Source organism: Coregonus lavaretus (assembly GCF_964263955.1).
Source record: "Coregonus lavaretus genome assembly, chromosome: 21".
Lineage (NCBI taxonomy): Eukaryota > Metazoa > Chordata > Actinopteri > Salmoniformes > Salmonidae > Coregonus > Coregonus lavaretus.
Window position 1 is genome coordinate 44,488,207 of NC_140008.1, and position 26,548 is coordinate 44,514,754.

General features: G+C 43.0%; 1 pseudogene across 1 annotated transcript; it reads left to right on the top strand.

The window, feature by feature from the left end:
* LOC311149168 (protein crumbs homolog 1-like) lies at window positions 1-25,853 on the top strand (annotated as a pseudogene). Its single transcript has 11 exons — window positions 1-342; window positions 876-1,071; window positions 1,218-1,357; window positions 4,584-4,761; window positions 10,638-11,623; window positions 18,043-18,593; window positions 22,211-22,376; window positions 22,935-23,850; window positions 24,720-24,764; window positions 25,279-25,401; window positions 25,604-25,853. The product of its transcript is annotated as a protein crumbs homolog 1-like (transcript).
* The last annotated feature ends 695 nt before the right edge of the window (window positions 25,854-26,548 follow it).

The window sequence follows — 26,548 nt, forward strand, 5'->3', positions numbered from 1 at the left end:
ATGTTAGTGGACGGACGGAACAAAAGCCAGCACACCTTTGGCCCTCCAGATCTGGAGCGTCCCACCGCTGTGCTAACAGAAACAAATCAGTCAGACAATCAATCAAAACAATATTTCCTGTCCCCAGGTGCGTCTCCCCTGAAGGCAAGGTCGGCGGTACCGGTAACGGACCAGTGTTCCCCCTTCTACAATAGCCGTGGTGATGGCTATTTGTGTTTTGGCGTTCCAGGGTGAGCGCTGCCAGATAGAGGTGAACGAGTGTATCACATCCCTGCAGGAACGGAGCTACCTGTATAGACAGGGTGGGCAGGTACGACTGCCTCTGCAGCCCAGGGTTCACAGGTAAGATGAGAAAAGAGACCGCTCCAAATGGGAGACTGAACGAGTGAAACAGGGATGTACTACCTGAATTTAGGTCACAAAGGGTTTTGCTCTGTTGTTAAAAGAGTAAAGGAAATAGAGCCTCTAATATCAGTGCATGATGATCAGTAAGCCAGTCAACATAGCCGTGGTGATGGGGCGGCAGGTAGCGTAGTGGTTAAGAGCGTTGTGCCAGTAACCGAAAGGTCGCTGGTTCTAATCCCCGAGCCGACTAGGTGAAAAATCTGTCGATGTGCCCTTGAGCAAGGCACTTAACCCTAATTGCTCCTGTAAGTCGCTCTGGATAAGAGCGTCTGCTAAATGACCAATTATTTTTATAATTATTTTTTAACATAAAAGCATTTCACATTGAGTATTATCTCCACAAGTGCATGTTGATATTCCTGTTCATGTTTCTCTAAACTGACCTGTACAGATGGTTTGGCCAGTGTGTGTTATATGACCCGACCACTCTGACTGACTCTGTCGGCCATATTGGATGTTTGATGTTCTAGGTGCCACCTGTGAGGTCCAGATTGACGAGTGTCAATCACAGCCCTGCCTCAATGCCGGGAGTTATCATGACTACGTCAACGGCTTCTCGTGCACCTGCATGTCCAGTTTCCAGCGCGACCACTGTGAAATCGGAATTGACGAGTGCCAAGACCAGCCATGCCAAAATGGGGCCCTATCTATTGATGGGGTTAATGAGTATGTAGTTTGTGTGTGAGAGAGATTGGTCGTTTTTTTGTGTGGAGTAAAACAAGAATCGCTTGCTTGCAGAGCTTCACTTTTTATTAGAAAAGTCAATGGCACTGAAACTGAAAGATCTGTACCTAAAAATCCTTGTCGTTCAGGTACAGCTGCGACTGCTCTCAGTCCACCTTCACTGGGCGACACTGTGAAACTCCTCTCCCTCCATGCATGCCCCAGCCCTGCATCAACAGCGCCACCTGTCTCGAGGACGAGGGGAACTATACATGTGACTGCTGGCCAGGTACAGTACAGTCACACATATAGTTACAGAACAGAAAGCACTGTAGGCATGTCATTTGTTCTTGAAATGGCACCTGCAGCCGCTCTCTAGACTTTCTCCAAGGGGGTATGAGAGTAAGGTGGAGTGAGGGGGAGACAGGGATCTCAACTAGCACAAAACATTCTAAGAACTTGGTGAGAGCGTGGTTGTCCTATGGTTATTTTGCATTGAGGCTTCCGACAACTTTCTGGAAATGGTGCAGGATAGTTGCTTGGTTTTGGAACATTCTCAGCACATTAAGGAACTTGACAAAAATACTTAATTTTCTTGGTATTTCATTACTTTAACAGAGCGTTACCTAAAGATTCACGAATGGTAAAAAAAATAATGTTTAAGTATTATTCTAGGAACATTCTCCAAATGATTTGACATTGGGAATGTTCTCAAAAAGGTCAGAGAACTTTAAGAAACTACGTTCTTCTGTGGGAATTTCAGTACTTCCACAGAACATTCCACACAAGTTCCCATATGGTTCTATTTAATGTCATATTTTTACTACATTCTGGGAACGTTCTCAAAAATGGTGTGACTTAAGTGATGTTCTCAGAACATTCAGAGAATGTATGGTTCTCTCATATTCATTTTGTTCTCAAAATATGGAGAACGTGTTCCATAAAAAACAAAAAAAACTATTCACTTTAGAAAATGTTTTAAGAATGTTAAAACATACATTCCGTTCGCAGAACATTAAGAAAACGTTCTATAAATACCACAAGAAAACTTTATGCTGCATTCGTGACCAAGTGGGAAGTGGGAATTTACCACCATAGAGTTAGATAGAGGACTCTAGATGAATAAAACCTATTTTGGCATTGGCATGGATATCTTCCACCATTTAAAAGTAGTCAACTTGGTGGGCCTTCCTATGTGTGAAGGAAGGATCACATGATTTCATCCGGGTCATCAGGAGGGATCAGCCAATGGATTATACTCGTGAGCAAACATTCCATAACTGTAGGTAGCAGTAAATTGCCAACCTTGGCTTTATACCTGTTCAAACAACACACTCTAGCTGGCAGTATGCACCCTTTCAGTTTGTTTCCCAACTCATAGAAGTAGTAGGGGAAAAAAATGACTACTTAAATGGAGATGGCCTCAATAGTGCTGCCCGTGCGCTCACAAATGATATAATGGAAAGGGAAAGGAAAGGGGGATACTAGTCAGTTGTACAACTGAATGCATTCAACTGAAATGTTTCTTCCGCATTTAACCCAACCCCTCTGAATCAATGGGACATACATAAAGAGGATATCTCTATCATTCTCAGTCAAATTTGCTTCTCTGGCACCCCAATGGTGGAACAAGCTCCCCCACGACGCCAGGACAGCGGAGTCACTGACCACCTTCCGGAGACATTTGAAACCCTACCTCTGTAAGGAATACCTGGAATAGTCTAACAGTAATCCTTCTACACCCCCCCTCCCCCAGTGGTGGTTGCCCCACTGGCTATCCTAAGTTGAATGTACCAATTTGTAAGTCGCTCTGGATAAGAGCGTCTGCTAAATGACTTAAATGTAAATGTACAATTCTCTATGTTTTCCACATAAGACTGGGAAAAATATATTTGAACAGCCCTCCAACTGGTAATTACTAGTGGAAACTCATAAATTCCCACTTTGTTACGAACGCAGCACTAGTAACATTCAGAAAAATTTCTAAGAATGTTATTTAAAGGACCAGTGCAGTCAAAAACATGATTTTCACTGTGTTTTATATATATACACATTGAACAAAAATATAAATGCAACATGTAAAGTGTTGGTCAAATGTTTCATGAGCTGAAATAAAAGATCCCAGAAATGTTCCATACGCGCAAAAAGCGTATTTATCTAAAATGTTGTGCACAAATTTGTTTACAACCCTGTTAGTGAGCAATTCTCCTTTGCCAAGATAATACATACACCTGACAGCTGTGGCATATCAAGAAGCTGATTAAATAGCATGATCATTACACATTTGCACCTTGTGCTGGGGACAATAAAAGGCCACTCTAAAATGTGCAGTTTTGTCACACAACACAATGGCACAGATGTCTCAAGTTTTTAAGGGGGAGTGCAATTGGCATGCTGACTGCAGGAATGTTCACCAGAGCTGTTGCCAGAGAATGTATTGTTTATTTCTCAACAATAAGCCGTCTCCAACGTCCAACTGGCCTCACAACCACAGACCAAGTGTATGGCGTCGTGTGGGCGAGCGGTTTGCTGATGTCAAGGTTGTGAACAGAGCTCCGTGGTGGTGGTGGGGTTATGGTATGGGCAAGCATAAGGTATGGACAACGAACACAATTGCATTTTATCGATGGCAATTTGCACAGAGATACCGTGATGAGATCCTGAGGCCCATTGTCATGCCATTCATCCACCGCCATCCCCTCATGTTTCAGCATGATAATGCTAAGCTCCATGTCGCAAGGATCTGTACACAATTCCTGGAAGCTGAAAATGTACAATTTATTTCATGGCTGCATGCTCACCAGACATGTCACCCATTGAGCCTGTTTGGGATGCTCTGGATTGATGTGTACGACAGCGTGTTCCAGTTCCCGCCAATATCCAGCAACTTCGCACAGCCATTGAAGAGGAGTGTGACAACATTCCACACGCCACAATCAGCAGCCTTTATGCGAAGGAGATGTGTTGCGCTGCATGACGCAAATGGTAGTCAAACCAGATACTGACTGTTTTTCTGATCCACTCCCTACCTTTTTTAAAAAGTTATCTGTGACCAACAGATGTATATCTGTACTCCCAGTCATGTGATATCGATGGATTTGGGCCCAATTAATTAATTTGAATTCACTGATTTCCTTACATGAACTGTAACTCAGTGAAATCTTTGAAATTGTTGCATGTAGCATTTATATGTAGCATTTTGTTCAGCATATTTCCACACTATGAGGTTGGAATAATATTGTGAAAATGATAATGCCCTTTTTAGTGTAGGAGCTGTTTGAAAAGACCGCCTGAAATTACAACCTGGTTTGCCGGTCAGGAAACTTTTCTCCTTGAACCAATCTGAAACCAAAAACACACGTTCCCACAACTTCCAGAGAGAGAGAGAGAGCTCACACAATGTGGGAAATGTATTTGTAATCCTGATAAATATAGAGGGGTGTGTGCATGCACGCGTCCCTCCCTGCGTGTGTCGTTGTTTAACCCCTCTATATGCCTTACACTGTCCTGTCCAGGGTTCAAGGGTCGTCAGTGTGAGGTGGATGTGAGTGAGTGCAGTAGCAGCCCCTGTTTCTATGGTGGCTGGTGTATAGAGCTGTCCTGGCATAGCCTGTATGGTTCAAAGCGTCTGCTTCCAAACCACTACAACCCACAGCACGCACGCTTCATATGTCCATGTTTCAAATTGCTGGGGTACTTGATGATTCTATGCACTCCCATAACAAATTAGGGCATGCTCATTTAAAATATGAAAACCATAAGTATGGATATGGATATTGGTCCAGCCTATTATTTAGGGCACGCCCAAGAGTCAATGATCAGCTCTCAGTTTCATAACTATATGACAGGTACCAAGCATGTATATGGTTGTAGCTTGGTATTTACCGTTTTTACCCATTCACACTCTTCTATTACAAAATAGGAATATTCTAGTCGCCCTGCTGCTTACGCAAGCCTGTGATCTGCCTGTAAGGCCCAGCAGGTAAGACTAGTGGCTGCGTCTCCTAACACTGTTATATAATTGACTCCCCAGCAGTCATCAGTGTTCACTCTGTAAGATGGCACTAATTGTATTAGTGTTAATCCTGAGGATCTGACTTTCCCTGACTCCTGCCTGCAGAAGGACTCAGCACTGTGTTCTGTTGTGCATGGCTAAAGACAAAAGGACAGGGACTGCCGGCTACTATGATGACCTATGGTCACAATGAGATTGTACACACAGTGGTAGTTGACATCTAGGCGAGTGTGCAGTTATTGGTGGGAAACTCATAAACCGACGCAATGCTGAAAGTGGAAGTATGGATTTGGAGCATTCTATTGCTAAGTGCAGGTATGGTTATATGTTGTTATTCATGCTTCATGTATGTGACTGTTTGTTTCAATGACAATGCATGCTTGTAATGGTATTGTTATACAATCTCATTAATGTAAATGGAATTAAGTGATTGTTGGTCGTCGTGTTTTAGGCTTCCCATCTTTTCTGTTTGTTGTTGTAGACTGGATTGAGAAAATGTCTTAATCTAGTAACTTTTGTTGCTATTGTTTTGTATGGTGTTTATTCTATACAAAAGTATTTACTTCAGCATCACACTGTAGCATGCATACAGCTCCATTCTGTGTATTGTAAGTAATGCCTAACTTGGCTCACTAGTACTATATAGTATCGCACAGTACACATAACACCAGCGCCATCTATTGGCTTGGCGACATCTCGTAACAGCTATGTGGTTGCTACTGTATATAAGATTGAATGGGTCTACTGGCCTAAATAGAAGTCATGGTACTGTATTTTACCACTGACATATTCTTATTTTAAGAATAGATGCTTATGGTTTCTTTATCTGAAATCCAATTGAAATTAAATCTAGACGTGGACATTTTACTTTACTTTTACTTTTTACTTTTTACTTAATCCTGATGTGACATACTCTAATTTATATATAAACATAAAGCTCCCGGCTACTATCCAATCAAAGCCACATTGACATTATCCCATCCCTGGTTAGCCACTATTGGCTTAAAAAGCCAAATGTAACACAATACCTGCCAAATAATTACCAGCATCATTGCCCCTCTGTCTGTTTGGTGCACGTGTTTGTCGATCATCAATCCGTATGTAGTCAGTTAGCGATGCTAATGATAACCGGCATCTTGTGGGTAGACAAAGGCTTTCCACAAAAACCTTCTCAATTAAATGTAAACTGCAAAGTACCCACTGGGAAAAAACTGGTTGAATCAACGTTGTTTTCACATCATAAAATGTTTTTTTATGTGATGACGTTAAATCAACGTGGAAAACTGATTGGATTTGAAAAAAGTCATCAACGTAAGGGAATTGCACATTTTTTTACTCAACTTTTAACCTAACCCAATGACATGGTGAAATTGTTTGTTGATTTCACGTTGATTTCACATTAGTTGACAACTCTACCAAATGTAAATCAAAACTAGACATTGAACTGACGTCTGTGCCCATTGAGTAGGCTTACCTGACAGGACTATATGATTATTTGTATCAATTGGGTGGTCATTGTTTTGCAAACTCTGCCATGACATGTTCTGCAGCAGTAGGACTAACAGCAGAAACATCACTAGACCATCACATTCCTCTCGTGCTAGATGTACAATTAAAGGGGAATTACACTCAAAAATCTAAATGTGTTCTTTTTTTCAGACTTAAAAAATTATATTCTGATGTGGTTTAAACATTGACATGGACTCGTAAAATCCATATTCGTTGTTTCTCTATTAATAATTGTAATAATTGTAATATCGAGCGTAAGAAACTGGAAAAAATCCAAACAAAAAAAAGAAACAAATTGAAAACAGAGTTCTGGAAAATACAAAAGATGATTGTATGGGGCCTGTCATACCAAATACTGTTTATTAACCATTATATGAACAGGGATATTGACAGAAAACATCTCTTGTACACCAAGGACCCGGGGAAGAGTTGCAGGGTAGAGGAGAAGAAGGCACCTATTTGAAAGCAAAAAAAAAACGTGTAGCTCTCAATATGTTACATTTTTTAAAAGTAGCTCTCATGCTAGAAAAGGTTGGAGACCCCTGGGTTAGAGTATCAACCTGATAATGTTAATTGATTGATTGATTGACAACACAGGGGATAACACATTAAAGTGATTCTACTTGTTTCCAACGTGTTCCCTGAAGGAATACACACAAGACAGACAAAACAAAACAACAGTAATCCCTTGCATCACACAGCATAAAATAACAAAATAATTAAAAAGAACAATATACAGGAAAATGAACTCTATATACATCATAAATCAATATTTGGGCCAGTAACCGAAAGGTCGCTGGTTCGATTCCCCGAGCCGACTAGGTGAAAATCTGTCAATGTGACCTTGAGCAAGGCACTTAACCCTGATTGCTCCTGTAAGTCGCTCTGGATAAGACTAAAATGTAAATGTACATCTATATCATTATCAATAAATCTGTATAATAGATAACTTGGCCTCGGGGCCAAACCTCTGCCTTCACATTTCAGATTAAGATTACTTTAATGGTCATTTGAACAACCGAAATGTGTCTTCCGTTTTGAACCCAAACCCTCCAAAATAGACACATACAGATGTCGGATCTTAACTTGATCACCCTGCTGAGAATTTTCCTGATGCATCAGGAAATTCAAATGAGCCTCTTGAGTGGCTGAAAATGAGCAGTTCTCTTTCTCTCCATGCAGTGGCAGTAGAGTCACTGGGATCAGAGCTTGCTATCAAAATTATGTTCTCTCTCTCTCTCGTTCGCTCAAACGCTAGGCCTAGGTCCTATTGCTGCAACATTCAAGTGTACAAAAATGTATCTGAAATGCAGCCATACACATCAACAACCAACGTTTTATATAACTTAATGACACAAGATATATATTGGTCTCCACTAGGCTACGACATACAAGTGTCTAGTGTATCCTAAGGTTATGAATGAACTCGTGGCCTGGGGTGGTCTAGCGGTTAGGGCCGCTGCCTTCAGAGCGCACATGTAGGCCTACCATGTAGATAGAACGTGTGGTTACCTAGGTTACTCCATTAGCTCACAGCACAAACTTGACATTTGTCAAACGCTATTTTCTTGTCTGCTTGTTTTAGTCAATTACAAAACTACATTCAAGAAAAGTACAACATGTCTAAAGATTACTTTTCAACATTGCCTGCTCCTGAGTGTTCTCACTTCTTAGAAAAACATAATAATGTAGGGCTTCCCTCATGCCTCTTTTCATGACGGTGCTAGCAGCCACATTACCAACAACACAAACAAACAGTCTATACATCTACAAGTAGTGAGTGGAGTTACTAAACTATCCACCTCATTTTCGAACGCTTTCAAAACACTGAAGCCAAACGGGGAAACTATGGCTACAGCTTCCTCCATGCTCGTGCATTATTACAACTAATATGCGCGCCACTAGAAGTCCCTGCATTAGTTTCTGTTAGCCGATACATTCTGAAAATAGTGGGCTACCCATGATTTCGTTAGGCCTATGTGATAAACTTTTTTTTTAAATTTCGCTGTGTAAATTGACTGGATATATTCACTGCAGTATTAAGCCAAACATTGAGCTTATGAATTATGGGCTAATATGCATACGCTTCTAGTTTAGGCTATAGGCTACATCCCGAGCCTGTCGGTCTCTGTTCTGTTGCGCAATTACGCACCTGGCATCTCCGCTGCCTTGGCTATTCCTCTTACCACTATTCTTGCAGAGAATTTAAAACAGACGGCTAAATCGTCTGCTAATAAAGGACTAGTAAAGGCCCAGTGCTACTTTTATTTGTATTTATTTTTTTATTTTATTAATACAATTCATTTGTTTTGGGTTTTTTTTAGGGGGTGCTGCAGCACCCTCAGCACCCCTACTTCCCGCGGCTATTGCACTCCAGGAACAGTGTTGCCTACCCCGGGCTATAGGCTATGCAAGCCTCTCCGCAATATGCCATTCCGCTTCTCTTAAAGTCCAACGAAAAGCTATACTAGGCCTAATAGCCCATTCAGCACTGAGCCCGTTCTACAGGGCCTCTGCTTTTTGCAGCCCCTAGATGTAGAAGAAGCGAGTGTTTTCAATACTAATCGTAAGAATGGAACACCCTGGATAAAAACGTGCTTTTAAGTCTTATTTGATAGTGAGGGACACATTCAACCCGACAATTGGTAAATTGTGTTCCTAGAGATTATGGAAATGCCTTTGTTGATGTAAAAAAATGTTTGGGTGAATCCGACTAGTTTACAGTTGGTTAATCAAGGAGTCCAGGCTAGGGATCTTTTCACAAATAGCCATCTGTAACATTAAAAGTAAAAATTGTTAATGTAAATGGTAATTTAAATGGCTAGTTGCGGGACGAAGCTACAAGTTTACCTGTCATGTCCACAACAATGGAGCAGCAGACCAAGCAATATGCGAGAGAAGGACCCTATACCGTAAGATAATTATTCTGGTCAGTGTCAACTTCATTTATTCATTTATTTTGATTCTGCTACTTGTTATTCGTGTTAGATATTTCCATTTTGGGATAGTCGTTCACTGAATTGCTAGCACTAGTTGCTCATGCTGCTACAGTGGCTACAAACGTCTCGCGCTCGGTGGAATGTGAATGCATTATCACATGATACTGCCTTAGAATCCCTTCCCAAATGGCAGTAACCTACTGGAAAACCTACTAAGGCGTGGGCGTGAACTCGTGATGCCCGGACCCAAAGCATGCTGCTCAGACGACTACGCTACGGCAGTTGACAATGCAAGTCATGAGAATACTTGATGGTATGAGGTCGGTTGGTTTGCAGAGCCTTCCCCAAACCATAGCCCTAGGTACGGTACTGCATTGTATAGTCCACAAACACTGCTTCAAATCCTCCTGCGACAAAATTGATCATATCAAGATCTGAATGTACACGTATATATTTTTGGAGAGGTGCAGGGGGCTGCCACTCTGGGCACCGGGGGAGTTGTTGCTGTGGGGGATTAAGTGCCTTGCATAAGGGAATCTAGGATTTGATACCAGTAACCCAGTTGCTAGCTCACTTCCCACCAGATATTGCACTGGAGCTCCCCCTTAACGTCGGACTCGGGATTCAAACTGGCAACCCTCCAGTTGCTGGCTCACCTCTAACAACTAGGCTACCTGCCGCCCATGATGAAGCAGAGGCATAAATGCCTGTCAGTGATACAGGTTGACCTGACAAGGTGTTGAGGATGTTTAGGTTCAGCTCAGAGATGGCATCACGGGGTGGATGGCACCGCAGGCAGCTTCCTCTAGTCTAAAGCTTAACGTAACACCAATATAGACTATACATGGCACATAGACAATACATATATGGTGTAGGTTTACATGTCTCCAGTAAGAAGAAATAGTGTAGTCATGTACTATAATAAGTTAGATACATTATTCATGATTCATTATAGACCATAGTGCTTTCAAAGATGAGGAGAATAAGTGAATAATTCACACCTGGGAGCAGCGCTTAGAGAAAAAGTTATAACGTAATTTAATTTCCACCCCTTCACAGACTAAGGTGTACCAATCATAGTATCATTGACACACATCATCATCCAGTCTCACTTCCCTTCCAGGTACCCTTTGTGAGGAGGTAGTGGACGAGTGCGACCCCAGCCCTTGTGAGAACGGGGCTACGTGTGAGAGCCTTGTAGGGGGCTTTGTGTGCCACTGCTCCCAGCAGAGCCTAGACAAGTTCCTGTATGGGGGCCAGAACTGCAGCGAAGCCTTGGTTGGCTGCGAGGGCCATGAGTGTCAGAACCAGGGCTCCTGCTCTCCATTCCTGAGTGATGGGCATCATGGCTACTCCTGCCACTGCCCCCCGGGCAACACCGGGCCTCTCTGCCAGACCCCCACAGCATTCTCCTTCGAGCAGAGTGGCTACCTGTTGCTGCAGAGCCCCATGATTGCAACAGAGGCTTCCTGCAACATCACCCTGAGCTTCCGGACAGTGCTGCCCAGGGCTGTGCTCTTCCAGCGGGGCAGTGGAAGGCAGGTCCTGGGTCTGGAGCTGTTGGGGAGCCATCTGAGACTCAGCCTGAGGAGGGAGGCCTCAGGTGGGGCAGAGGGAGAGGCCCTGCAGCTTAGCCAGACACTGGAGCTCCCCATTAACGTGACTGATGGGGAATGGCACTCTGTGGAGGCCGTGCTGGGGGACGGCCTACTCAGCCTCAGGCTCCTGGATGATGGGGTCTGTCAGGAACAGGACTGTGAGAGGGAAGCCCAGGTCGCAGGCACTCTGACTGGGACGGACTCTCCAGAGTCTCCCCTCCAGAACACCTTCATCGGCGGGGTGGTGGAGGCAGGTGTGGTTCTGGATCCGGTCCCGGCCTTTATCGGCTGTCTGCGGGAATTGTTTGTGGACTCCCAGCTGGTGGTTCCGGAGGAGTGGCTGAGCGACTCGGCGGTGAACGTGACTGTAGGCTGCAGCCACAGGGACAGATGTCAAGACAGCCCCTGTCAGAACAGAGGACAGTGCACCAACCTGTGGCAGAGCTACCAGTGCTGGTGCCCCCGGCCATATGAAGGCCAGGACTGCGCTGAGGGTAAGAATGGAGGAATGAGTGGACAGAATGGATGGGGGTGCTTAGTATAAGGTATAGTCTCTGGGAGTCGCCGAGATAACCTCTAATTTCAAGGGTACATTTTTGTCCATTACATGCATACAGTGCCTTACAAAAGTATTCATCCCCTTGCCGTTTTTCCCATTTGTTGCATTACAACCTGTAATTTAAATAGATTTTTATTTGGATTTCATGTAATGGACATACACAAAATAGTCCAAATTGGTGAAGTGAAATGAAAAGAAAAACTTGTTTCAAAAAATTATAAAAAATATATAATGCAAAAGTGGTGTGTGCATATGTATTCACCCCCTTTGCTATGAAGCCCCTAAATAAGATCTGATGCAACCAATTACCTTCAGAAGTCACATAATTAGTTAAATAAAGTCCACCTGTGTGCAATCTAAGTGTACATGATCACAGTATATATAGACCTGTTCTGAAAGGCCCCAGTCTGCAACACCATTAAGCAAGGGGCACCACCAAGCAAGCAGCACCATGAAGACCAAGGAGCTCTCCAAACAGGTCAGGGACAAAGTTGTGGAGAAGTACAGATCAGGTTTGGGTTATAAACAAATATCAGAAACTTTGAACATCCCACGGAGCACCATTTAAGTCCTTTATTAAAGAATTGAAAGAATATGGCACCACAACAAACCTTCCAAAACTCCCAGACCAGGCAAGGAGGGCATTAATCAGAGAGGCAACAAAGAGACCAAATATAACCCTGAAGGATCTGCAAAGCTCCACAGCGGAGATTGGAGTATCTGTCCACTTTAAGCCGCACACTCCACAGAGCTGGGCTTTACAGAAGAGTGGCCAGAAAAAAGCCATTGCTTAAAGAAAAAAATAAGCAAACACGTTTGGTGTTCACCAAAAGGCATGTGGGAGACTCCCCAAACATATGGAAGAAGGTACACTGGTCAGAGTCATGAGACAAAAATTGAGCTTTTTGGCCATCAAGGAAAACGCAATGTTTGGCGCAAACCCAACACCTCTCATCACCCCGAGAACACCATCCCCACAGTGAAGCATGGTGGTGGCAGCAACATGCTGTGGGGATGTTTTTCATTGGCAGGGACTGGGAAACTGGTCAGAATTTAAGGAATGATGGATGGCGCTAAATACAGGGAAATTATTGAGGGAAACCTGTTTCAGTCTTCCAGAGATTTGAGTCTGGAACGGAGGTTCACATTACAGCAGGACAATGACCCTACGCATACTGCTAAAGCAACACTTGAGTGGTTTAAGGGGAAACATTTAAATGTCTTGGAATTACCTAGTCAAACCCCAGACCTCAATCCAATTGAGAATCTGTGGTATGACTTAAAGATTGCTGTACACCATCGGAACCCATCCAACTTGAAGGAGCTGGAGCAGTTTTGCCTTGAAGAATGGGCAAAAATCCCAGTGGCTAAATGTGCCAAGCTGATAGAGACATACCCCAAGAGACTTTCAGCTGTAATTACTGCAAAAGGTGGCTCTACAAAGTATTGACTTTGGGGGGTTGAATAGTTATGGACGATCAAGTTTTCCGTTTTTTTGTCTTATTTCTTGCTTGTTTCACCCCAAAAAATATTTTGCATCTTCAAAGTGGTAGGCATGTTGTGTAAATCAAATGATACAAACCCCCCAAAAATCCATTTTAATTCTAGGTTGTAAGGCAACAAAATAGGAAAAATGCCAAGGGGGGTGAATATTTTCGCAAGCCACTGTAGCTACATACCGGCATGCTCAAATGTTTTGAGTAGAACAGCCTTTAATATTGCAGATAGATACTGCTTCCATCAATGTAATTGTCTGCATAATTTCCAATCCCCCATATACATTTTAATATATACATATATATATATATATATATACAGTGCATTCGGAAAGTATTCAGACCCCTTGACTTTTTCCACATTTTGTTACATTACAGCCTTATTCTAAAATTGATTAAATAGTTTTTTTTCCCTCATCAATCTACACAAAATACCCCATAATGACAAAGCAAAAACAGGTTTTTGTAAATTTCTTCAATATAAAAAAACGGAAATATTACATTAACAGAATTATTCAGACCTTTTACTCAGTACTTTGTTGAAGCACCTTTGGCAGCGATTACAGCCTCAAGTCTTCTTGGGTATGACGCTACAAGCTTGGCACACCTGTATTTGGGGAGTTTCTCCCATTCTTCTCTGCTCTGTCAGGTTGGATGGGGAGTGTCGCTGCACAGCTATTTTCAGGTCTTCCCAGAGATGTTCGATCGGGTTCAAGTCCGGGCTCTGGCTGGGCCACTCAAGGATATTCAGAGACTTGTCCCGAAACCAATCCTGCATTGTCTTGGCTGTGTGCTTAGAGTCGTTGCCTGTAGGAAGGTGAACCTTCTCCCCAGTCTGAGTTCCTGAGCGCTCTGGAGCAGGTTTTCATCAAGGATCTCTCTATACTTTGCTCCGTTCATCTTTCCCTCGATCCTGACTAGTCTCCCCGTCCCTGCCACTGAAAAACATCCCCACAGCATGATGCTGCCACCACCATGCTTCACCGTAGGGATGGTTTAAGGTTTCCTCCAGACGTGACTCTTGGCATTCAGGCCAAAGAGTTCAATCTTGGATTCATCAGACCAGAGAATCTTGCTCCTCATGGTCTGAGAGTCCTTTAGGTGCCTTTTGGCAAACTCCAAGCGGGCTGTCATGTACCTTTTACTGAGGAGTGGTTTCCTTCTGGCCACTCTACCATAAAGGCCTGATTGGTGGAGTGCTGCAGAGATGGTTGACGTTCTCCACAGAGGAACTCTGGAGCTCTGTCAGGGTGACCATGGGTTCTTCATCTCTTCCCTGACCAAGGCCCTTCTCCCCCGATTGCTCAGTTTGGCCGGGTGGCCAGCTCTAGGAAGAGTCTTGGTGGTTCCAAACTTCTTCCATTTAAGAATGAAGGAGGCCAATGTGTTCTTAGGGACTTTCAAAGCTGGATATGTTTTTTTGGTACCCTTCCCCAGATCTGTGCATCGACACAATCCTGTCTTGGAGCTCTACGGACAATTCCTTTGACCACATGGTTTGGTTTTTGCTCTGACATGCACTGTCAACTGTGGGACCTTATATAGACAGGTGTGTGCCTTTCCAAATCATGTTCAATCAATTGAATTTACCACAGGTGGACTCAAGTTGTAGAAATGATGATCAATGGAAACAGGATGCACCAGAGCTCAATTTCAAGTCTCATAGCAAAGGGTCTGAATACTTATGTAAATAAGGTATTTGTAAAAACCTGTTTTCGCTTTGTCATTATGAAGATTGTAGATTGATGAGGAATTGTTTTAATTGAATCCATTTTAGAATAAGGCTGTAACGTAACAAAATGTGGAAAAGGGAAGGAGTCTGAATACTTTCCGAATGCACTGTATAACATATATGTTTTTTAAAATCTATTTTCCTTTATTATTTTCTACTAACTCTACCATCCCTCCTTTAATGGGAATAAACTAATGGATAACAACACTTAGGCTTCTACTTCCAGCTTATACATACTATATACATTTTAAGGACACAATCTATTTTACAATAGTTATCTTTTGTTTGTTTTTAGTCCTATCCTTCAGCTACCCTCAACCCCTCCCATCTATCTCTGAAGACCATCCAGTTTTGATTTCTATTTGCCATATATTTTTGCAACTGTGCTGTTTCACAAAAGTTCTGAACCTATGTACATTTTACGGACACAGTATATTTTACATGAGTTATCTTGCTATTTTTGGTCCCACCCTTCAGCTCCACTCAACCCCTCCCATCGCTTGCTGAACACCACCCAGTTTTGATTTCTATTTACCATATATTTCTCAACTGTGCTGTGATGTTTCACAAAAGATCTGAACCTTTCTATTCTGATAGTTTCTACAGATTTGTCACGATCGTTTACTGATGATACGGACCAAGGCGCAGCGTGATAAGCGTACATTTTATTAAGTACTAAACTCACGACAAAACAACAAACAAACGAAACGTGAAGTCCTAGGTTACACAAAACAAACCTTAACGGAACAAGATCCCACACCGACTAGTGCCAAACAGGCTGCCTAAGTATGGTCCCCAATCAGAGACAACGAGCTACAGCTGCCTCTGATTGGGAACCACCCTGGCCAACATAGATCTACACGATCTAGAAAACACAACATAGAAAACATGACATAGAAACTCCACACCCTGGCTCAACATTTAAGAGTCCCCAGAGCCAGGGCGTGACAAGATTGTAAATTAAATATGAACATTTTTGGTAAGAGTATTATCATATTAGTGATTGATTGACTATGACTTTTTAAATCACCAAGCAGTGCTATTTGCAGAGTTAGCTCCTGGTAAATGTTGCAACTCTTCAGCCATTCCTGAACCTGTGACCAAAAACAAGCTACATAAGGATAGTACTAAAACAAATTATCTGATGATGAATGATTCTCTCTTCACAGCAAAATCTGCAGCGCATATATATATATAATAATATATACGTAAATTATAAACAAAATATTGCAACCAATAGAATGATATATATATATATATATATATATATATATATATATATATATATCATTCTATTGGTTGCAATATTTTGTTTATAATTTACGTTTTGAATCCAGCTTCATTTATAAACCATGTGCCATGGAATTGGTACATCAAAAATCTCTTCCCAACTATTTTGCAATCTATATGGCACAGCTGTCCATTTTTTTGTCTTTAAATTTAACTGGTATAACTTTTTTTATTTATTAAAATTTTCTTTAACCAATTGTGTTCTTTAATGCAGGGCCGACAGACAAGTTCCTTACTTTCTCCCCCTTCCACTTGCCTCTATCATTTTTGCTGCAATTAGTTGGTTGTCATTTTGAGTAGAGCAGACATTTCCATATATTTTGTGTGACATTACTCCACCAGTCCTATTTATGATATAATTTACAAAGATTATATATATATATATATATATATATATATATATATATATATATATATATATATATATATATATTTAAAAAATATATATATATATATATATATATATATATATATTTAAAAAATATATATATATATATATTTTCATTTTTATTTATTCATAATATTTGTTCTAATATTTGTTCTGTATTTTCTGGTGGATTAAACTGAAATTGCAACCAACTTTCTATGGCTTGTTTTAAAAATAGCGATATTTTGGAGATTATTTCATTTTCAAATAACCGAAAGTGAGCGGTTGTAATCTGAATAAAGGGAAAAGGCCATTCTTGAACATGGGGTGAGACATTCTTACTAATCTGCTAGAGAACCAGTTTTAAGTATACCTTTTGTATGACTGAAGCCTTTAGTGAGAGGTCAAATGCTTTAATATTTGATTGTTTTTTGTCATTTCTGCCCTCCGAATTCATATTCATTATATAAAGTAGAACATCCTTAGTAGGCCTACATAACAGAGAGAGCGTAGAGCAGATCAGTCAGAAGTTACGGTGAGAGATCAGCTCCCTGAATGGATTAAAGGGGAGGGAGAAAATCTGTGTTGGAAACAATGAGGTACTGCAATGCCTTACAAGGATGCAGCAGCGCTTACGACTCTTGCACAATACAAACCAAAATGGATTTGCAACCATAGTCACACAAATGTCAGTACAGGGTACAGACCCTGGTAAGTCATTTTGGTTCTTTCTTTTCAGAGAAGGATATTAATAGCCAGTTGCCATGAAAGCAGATTAGTAATCTGGCAATACCTAAGAAAAGACACGCAGAAACACAAAAGCTACACACACATGCTGAGATCTAGAGTTGAACTACTGCTATCCTAGATGGTATGGATAAATCAAGCCCTTTGCTCTCAAATGCATGCAGATCACCAATGTGTGTGTGTGTGTGTGTGTGTGTCTTTCTCAGGTTGGCTGAAAGTAGATTCACAAGGCCGTGGGGCAATTAACACAGTATTACTCCCCCCCCCCCCCCCCCCCCCCCCTTGCTGTATTAGGTACAGCACCTGTAGCCTGCTATCTGCTATTGGAACGGGAAGAAGGTGACAATGAGAGATTACATTTGTTCTGTGTCTATGCACCTGTGGGTATGTGTGTCATATATGGGAAAATGCAGACAGTGCAGGCTGTGAGTGCTATCTTAGACAGATCAGAGTGTGTCCTAGATGAATGTCGTCTGGGCTGCATCTGTAACATGGGAACATATGGGCTACTGGCTGCTTACCACACACAATATAACATAGCCTTCTTGGACAGTGAGCACTAGAGAAAGTCATACCACTAGAAGTTGTATTTTGTATTTTTCTCACTCAAAACAAATGCATAATTTGTACTATTTGGGAACCACTAGTTGAAACCCTGAATATGTTATAATAAAACAATCACCCTCATCTTCTGTCCTCTCCCTCCCTGTCTCTCTCTGTAGAGTATGTGACGGCCCGCTTCGGCAATGAGGACTCTCAGAGCTACGCCGTCTTCACCACCACAGATGACGCAGGAAGTGACATCACTGTCTCCCTCTTCCTGCGCACACGCCGCCACGCTGGCCTTTTGTTGGTGCTCGCCAATAGCACCAGCCAATACCTGCGCCTGTGGCTGGACGAGGGGAGGGTCAGAGTTCAGCTCCATAACTTTGAGACCTTGACCAGTGAGAGTGTGGTTAACGACGGGGACATCCACTTTGTGAGCGTGGTGGTGGACCGTGAGCATATGGTCCTGTACGTGGCCAACCAGAAGCAGGGCTCAGTGGAGGTCAGGACGGTGGACAGTCAGATGGGGGATGTGGTGTATGTGGGGGGTCTGGCAGAGCAGAAGTTGTCATCAGCCTTTGGGGGCTACTTTAAAGGCTGTATCCAGGACCTGAGGATCAACAGTAAGAGACTGCAGTTCTTCAGGCTGGACACCACAGTGACGTCATATCCTCTGGTGCTCATGGCTAACATCACAGCGGGCTGCGCTGGGGTCGACTCCTGTAGTGTGAGTGGACTGAGCAATCCTTACTACTCTCTCCACCTGCCTCTTCTACCCCTACTCTGTCCCCTTCTTTCACCTGCCCTACCCTGTCCTTTGCCCATGCCATACCTAGTCCTGCCTTTCCCTGCTCTGCACACAGCCATGCCTTGTCCCTGCCCTACCAATTCTGCCCCAGTCCTGGCTGTAATGTAACATAATGTGGAAAAAGACAAGGGGTCTGAAAACTTTCTGAATGCACTGTATTACATAATTTATGCAGTAGCATACAATTCATTTTTAGACCCAACTTGTTGTGCTGTGCTCACTTGAACAGGAAGGTGGCGCGGTGGTCCTTCGTGGGCAAATTCTGTCATCAAACTTTGTCATCAAAGTCTGGCATTCTCTGGATTTATGGTGCTTTCAAGACAACTGGGAACTGACGTCAGTGATTTTCAGGTTGGAGCTCTAGAAAAAGGCTTGAGTTTCCGACTTGGAATTCCGAGTTGGATGACCGTTCAAAACGTATTTTCCCAGTCGGAGCTCATTTTTGTCAGAGTTCCCAGTTGTCTTGAACTCACTGAAGTCTGAGATTTCCCAGTTCCGTGTTTCCAGTTGTTTTGAATACGGCAGAAGTCATGCTGGATTGACAGCATGGCCAATGTATTCAACCTTTTCTGGTCCATCGTGTTGAATTCTTATCCTTTTAAGCTTGGAAAAGAGACCCTTAAACCCAGACTTGGATCACACACCCACTCCACTGAATAGCAGGCTAGTGATTGCTTTGCAACGCTTGCAGTTAGCCACTGATTCCTTCCAAACCACTCATTGTTGAATTTGCGATTTCCAACTTGTGGTGTAATGTTTATGTCCAATGGCTGATGACTTGATTCATGATGACTGCTAGATTGCTGGCTAAGATTTTGAAAGTATGATGTTGACATGATCAGTCCAATCAAAGCTAAGGTAGATATAACGTGATTTGACATAATTTTATCTGTGGCCAATGACCTTGAGCCTTTTTGGATGGGCACTTCTATGGCAGAACCCAAGGGGCTTCAATTAGCGAGCTCTACTCGTAGATTTTGCCGTGACGTAGTGTCCCCATGAGTGACAGAACACTCAATCACAGTGCAACTAGAGAACATTACCAACCCCTACACTCCGTATTTTCCACTGGCTGCCCCACCACCACAGAAAGCACTGAGCTAGGCTGAAACACCTGCATTTTGGAGCAGCCTCACCTGCCCTGAATGACGGGTCGCCACTGTGAATGATTCATGTATGTTCACCTGCTCCCTCGTATTTGCCTTGTTAGCAGCGCATTCATTCACTGTCCAACGGGAAACTCCACCCACGACATAGGCCAAGAGGTGAAACAAACTACCTCAGCCCAGACCTACAGTGGCAAGTGGCAAAGAGACCAAGGCTGACAGTGGGATTTTTTTGTTTGTTATCCCTCGACTCCTGCCGTGTCAAAAGACATTCCCAAACAAAAAAAAACCTGACTCTCGAAGAATGAGTGTATAACAGGTAAATAGTCGCTGATATTTCAATCAGATGTCTAGCTAGCTAGGTAGCTCAAGGGCTCTGTCTGTTAACCAGGTAGCTAGCTATAACTAGCTGGCTAGAAGGATGAAGTTAGAAGCTAACATTGAACGGAGCCAGACCTCAGCAGGAGCAGATGACTGAAATGAAGCTAGCTATAATCGAAAGATGGGCTACTATAAGTTCTCATAACAAAATAGCTTTTCTTTACAGACAGTGGTGAGACAGAAGGTGGTGAGTCAGGCTGCAAAGGAGATACCCAGAGAGAGGAAGCATTGAAGAAAGCAGGGAGAGAGGTTAGTAGTACAGTGGTTCCCAAACTTGTGGTTGGGGACCCATGTGGGGTCCCCTAAAATTTAAATAGGGTCCCTTGAGAGAATCTTTGATCTTATCAAACACATTAATTACTTGTTTCTCTTCAAATGGGTTTAGAATACAACATTTTAGAGTCAACTAAGGACCTTTTACACTGTTAGAATTCACTTTCATGTCATTATGTGTTGGGACAGCCTGTGTGACCAAAACATAAGTGAAATAAAGACAATTGAAATGTAAAGACAATTTAATATTATTAGCATGTACACTGAACAAAAATATAAATGCAACATGCAACAATTTCAAAGATTTTACTGAGTTACAGTTCATATAAGGAAATAAGTCAACATCATCAGTACTGACTTACCACTCCTGTATGTAGTAAATAAGTAGTGAAACCCGTATTATTGAGTTGAACTTGTGGGCAGTGAAGAATAGTACGTAATTCTTTATTGTTTTATGAGGTTGTGGTGATATACTGACATCTGGTGGCGACTAGAAACAATTGCATAATAGGAACTATTACAAATTGATGGTCCTTGAAAATAAATATTAGTGCTTGAAAGTCCTTGAATTTGACTTGCCACTGTCTGGATGAACCCTGATCTCACTCTCTAACACTCTCCATCTCCATCCCAAATCCCTATGTATGATGCTATGAATCATGTATTCTGAACAAAAATATAAATGCAACATGTAAAGTGTTGGTCCTATGTTTCATATAATAGTAAAAGATCCCGAAAATGTCCATACTCACAAAAAGCTTATTTCTCTCAAATGTTGTGCACAAATTTGTTTACATCCCTGTTAGTGAGCATTTCTCCTTTGACAAGATAATCTATCCACCTAACCGGTGTGGCATATCAAGAAGCTTATCATTACACAGGTGCACCTTGTGCTGGGGACAATAAAAGGCCACTCTAAATTTTGCAGTTTTGTCACACAACACAATGCTACAGATGTCTTAAGTTTTGAGGGAACGTGCAATTGGCATGCTGACTGCAGGAATGTCCACCAGAGTTGTTGCCAGATAATTTAATGTTAATTTCTCTACCATAAGCTGCCTCCAATGTCGTTTTAGAGAATTTGACAGTACGTCCAACCGCCTCACAACCGCAGACCACAGTAACCACGCCAGCCCAGGACCACCACATCCGGCTTCTTCACCTGCGGGATCGTCTGAGACCAGCCACCCGGACAGCTGATGAAACTGAGGAGTATTTCTGTCTGTAATAACGCCCTTTTGTGGGGAAAAACTAATTCTGATTGGCTGGGCATGGCTCTCCAGTGGGTGTGCCTGGCTCCCAAGTGGGTGAGCCCCTGCCCAGTCATGTGAAATCCATAGATTAGGGCCTAATGAATTTATTTCAATTGACTGATTTCCTTTTTATGAACTGTAACTCAGTAAAATCATTGAAATTGTTGCATGTTGTGTTTATATTTTTGCTCAGTATATAATGAGACACCAGAGATTCTTTCTCTATTCATGCCTTCTCAATGGTAAGTAGTCCAGGTTTGGCCGGGGTAGGCCGGCATTGCAAATAATAATTTGTTCTTACCTAACTTGCCTAGTTAAATAAAGGTTCAATACAAATTAATAAAGAAAATAAGTAAACTATTAGGTATATTTCCACAGCTGACATTGTACTCTCTTACATACACAGTCAGTCAGACATGAGCATTTATGAATGATAAAAGATAACCTGAATGTTCCTCTATCCTTTAGTAGTAGTAATAATAATAAAATTAATAAACTGTATTTGTTTTCTCTCCCTCTCCAGAGGAACCCGTGTCAGAACGGGGGCATGTGCTACCCCATGTGGGACGAATTCGCCTGCACCTGCCCCCCCAACACTGCAGGGCGGCGCTGTGAGGAAGTAAAGTGGTGTGAGCTAGCCCCCTGCCCCGCACAGGCGGAGTGCCGCACCCTCAACCAGGGATACGAGTGTGAGTCATTCTGCCCTAAATCTGACAATATGTGTGTTGCCAGTCAGACCGCCGTCGGTCTGTGACGTAGGACTGGGATTAGGCCAGATTAGCCTGTGGTTGGATCAGTGATGATTTACATGGCCGTCTGTCTGCCCTGTCACCCCTGTGATTAGTTGTCCTGGAATGAGGACAGAAACAACACTGTCACTCACAAAGCAGAGGATACAGTGTTGTTGTGTCTGCCCAGCACACATTCGTTCATCATACAGCCTTTTGTGGTTGATTTTCTATTATTTGTTAATGTATATTTTTTTATTGCTTTACATTTTACATTTTAGTCATTTAGCAGACGCTCTTATCCAGAGCGACTTACAGTTAGTGAGTGCATACATTTTCATACTGGCCCCCCATGGGAATCGAACCCACAACTCTGGCGTTGCAAACGCCATGCTCTACCAACTGAGCTACTTTTATTCCATGGTCCATATTCCATCACATTTTGGATTGATCCTGAGGGTTAAAGCCTTTATTAAATTACCACATATTTACATACCTATCCCTTATTTTCCTTCCCAGGCTTTTCCAACGCTACCTTCCTTGACGACAGCAGTGTGCTGTCTTACCGCGGTAACGGCCGTATCCAACGTAGCCTGGCCAGCATCTCCCTCAGCCTGCGCACCCGCGTACGCCACGTCGCCATCCTGCATGCCGAGCGTGGGCCGGAATTCTTGACAGTGTCTGTGCAGGACGGCCTTCTCTTCCTGGAACTCCAGAGCGGGGAGGGGGAGGGCATGTCCACTGTGTCCCTGAGCAGCCGGATTGGGGTCAGTGACGGGGATTGGCACAGCGTCCACCTCTTCATGGTCACCCCCTGGGCAGAAGCGTCCCGCTGGACCTTAGTGCTGGATGACGAGGTGGAGGAAGATGGGACCTCCAGCAGCGAAGGGGGCAACCTGGACTTCCTCAGGGAAGGGGTGGACATCCAGCTAGGGGGGCTGGGGCCCAAGGCTGGCTGGAGCCTAGGGGGGTGCCTGGGTACTGTGGAGGTGGGGGGCATCGCCCTGCCTTACTACAGCCCATCAGAGGTCAACCTGCCCCGGACTCAGGAGGAGCAGTTCCTTCGGACGTCCCCCAACCCACCCCAAAGAGGGTGCAGTGGAGGCCCGGTGTGCCAGCCCAGCCCTTGCGTGAACGGAGGCAGCTGTCAGGACCTCTGGAACCTGTTCAACTGTAGCTGTGAGGAGGGCTGGACCGGACGCCGCTGTGAGCGCAATACAGACACCTGCGCCTCCAACCCCTGTATCCATGGCAACTGCAGCATTCAGGGGCTGGCATATGAGTGTGCCTGTGAGTTTGGCTACACCGGGGTGGACTGTGAGGAGGAGGTGGATGTGTGTGAGAACCATCTATGCGCTAATGGAGGCACATGTCTACATGGAGTGGACATGTACGCCTGTCTGTGTGCTGAGAACTATACCGGACCTAACTGCAAGTGAGTTACATGGGTAGGGTTAGGAATGGAATGGAATATAATATAATATTTATTTTTATACAAAGGAATGAACACAAAACTAAACAGTCACCTCATCTTGAAACATTTTCACCAAATTGCTGCAGCTTTTATGTACCTTTCATCTGTAAAGTTTGTATTCCAAAGTTGCAGTCCCTTTGAGTTTAAACACAATTTGCTAAATATTAAGTATAATAACCAACAGTTGAAACAATAACATCATAAAACAATATTTTATGTTTTGAAAACATGGATTCATCTTCAATGAGATAAAAGCATAATCAAAGGATCTCAATGCAAATTCACCAAAGCAATAGTACACCAGCAGGACTCCCTTTAAGCATTACAACTCAGCAAGGAAAAAGGAAACCATGTCAATGTTCAGATCTCCGTCAAGCACTTAAACCATGCATGAACTGTGTGTTTTAGATGTAGCATTTCTGTTCTACTTAACGTCATGTATGGCTTTAGTGTGTCGCTGTAGTCTGTGTAGTAACATTGCTGTAGTATGTCACTGTAGTGTACTGTGTGTAGTGTATTTATCTCCCTGGTGGTTCAGTGCTACTCCCTCTCATCTCCCGTTTGCCTCGGAGCATCATCGAGGGAATGCCTCCATCCATTTATCTTGTAAACACACACTCTCTCACATACACTACCAACACTCTCTCTTTCTTTCTCGCTCACACACATTCTCTCACATCGCTCCTTCACAGGGACGTTTTTGAAACAACCTCCCTCAGTAAGCTAGAGTTTCAGACAAGATGTCTATCTTTACTGGAAAGTTTTCATCCTAAATAAAAAAAAATGTTATATGTATTGTTCCTCCTCTCTCTCTCTCTATCTCTCTCCAGTGATCGTATTGAGGAAATTCCATGGTACATAGACAACAGAAAATCGTAAGTTTTTATTATTTGCTACTCCTCCCACCTATTTCGAGAAATGCCATAACAACCAGCCCCAGTCTTCTCCCCCTACATATCCGGATGTTGTAAGTCCATCAGAGAAGGACAGAGTCCATGATGTTTAAAAGTCCTATAGTAGTGCTTTAATGTCCTGTACTTGAGGAGCAGTCAGGGGTCTAAATTTAATCATCCTGATCGCCCCATAAATCCTGTAGTCTCCTAGTGGGGAGACAGACGGTACATCCCACTCCCCATAGTTCACAAACACATATTAGCAGACAATAAAACCCTTTACACATGTACCCAATTACCCATGCCCCCCATTAATCTAACGTCAGGTGGTGTTTCTTCTACGCACTGCCCCTCACTCAACCACGCTACCGGAAGCAAGACAATGCCCTGCCCCCTCCCATCTAAATCTCTCTCATGCACATACACACACACACACCACACACCCCCACCCTCTAGAGGAGTGTGCCTGTCTGTTTGTGTGGTTTTCTCTCTTTAGTAGGCCCAAGCTGCCAGTGTCTGTCTGTGGAGATGAGAGCAGAAACTACATCTGCTTCAACGCAGGGAACTGCACTGAGAGAGACCTGTCTTGTGACTGTCTACCCGGCTTCACTGGACACCGGTAAGAGAAAGATAGAGAAAAGAGAAGGATACAGAGGGAAAAAGAAGGAAGGGGGTAGATTGGAGGGGAGAGATCATCTAAAAGTATACCCAGACAAATAGGTGAACTTTGTAAAACATGCATTAGACACAGACCATCTTGATGTTGTGTGTTCTCTTTTTTTTGCCTCCGTTTCTATATCTGACCCTCATCCTGTGTGTAGCTGTGAGCAGGAGGTGGATGAGTGCAAGTCCAACCCCTGCTGGAACGGGGGCTACTGCCGAAACCTCATTAACAAGTACCACTGTATGTGTGACATGAGTTTCGCCGGGGACAATTGCCAGATCGACGTAAGCGACGTTTTCTTTTACTCGGCCTTACTGTTCTGGCAGAACCTCTTCCAGCTGATCTCCTACCTCATCCTGCACCTCAATGACGATCCTGAGATCGACTGGGGAGGGCAAGACTACTGAGAGAGAGAGAGTGTGTGTACGTGTGTGTGTGTGTGTGTGTTTGTGTCTGTGTGTGTGCATGTGTTCGTGTGGGGTGTAAGCTTGAGACTTATGGTGATGGATGTTTCGGGGTTAAATGCCTGTTCAATGAAAAACAGCTATGTTCTAAATCGTGTGAGTGCCGTTATATCTGTGTGTCTGGGTATTACAGTACCACTGGGGTTAGCAGAGAGGATTCTTTGAATCCGGTGTTTAGGGGTTGAATCCAGCTGTGACAGCTGAGCACTAAGTACTTGAATTAAGAAACAATAGGGCTTGTCCTGAACTGGGCCAATGAGACAATGGAGCCCTGGACAAGACTTAATGTCTCTGAGTGTAAAAGTACAGCTTAGCTATAGGTTTTAATTGTATTTTCTATTGTTCAGGTAAGCCTAATTTAAATGTATTATCTTCCTTTTCTGACAAGAGCACAGAGCTGTTTTTTGTGCCTTAAAACAACGTGTTTTATTGGCAGCAGCTTTTGTTAAAAGTGTGATTATGGAATATGCTCTCTGTTGGATCTGAGAATATGAATATCCTTTGGGCGATGTTGCTAAACTAACACAGCTCAGGTAGCATTATATTGTACATTAGACTAAGCTATACAGAAATTATAATAACGGGTATTTTCCATGGACCTAATGGAAAATAAGACACTGGTTTTGCAATTGCACAGG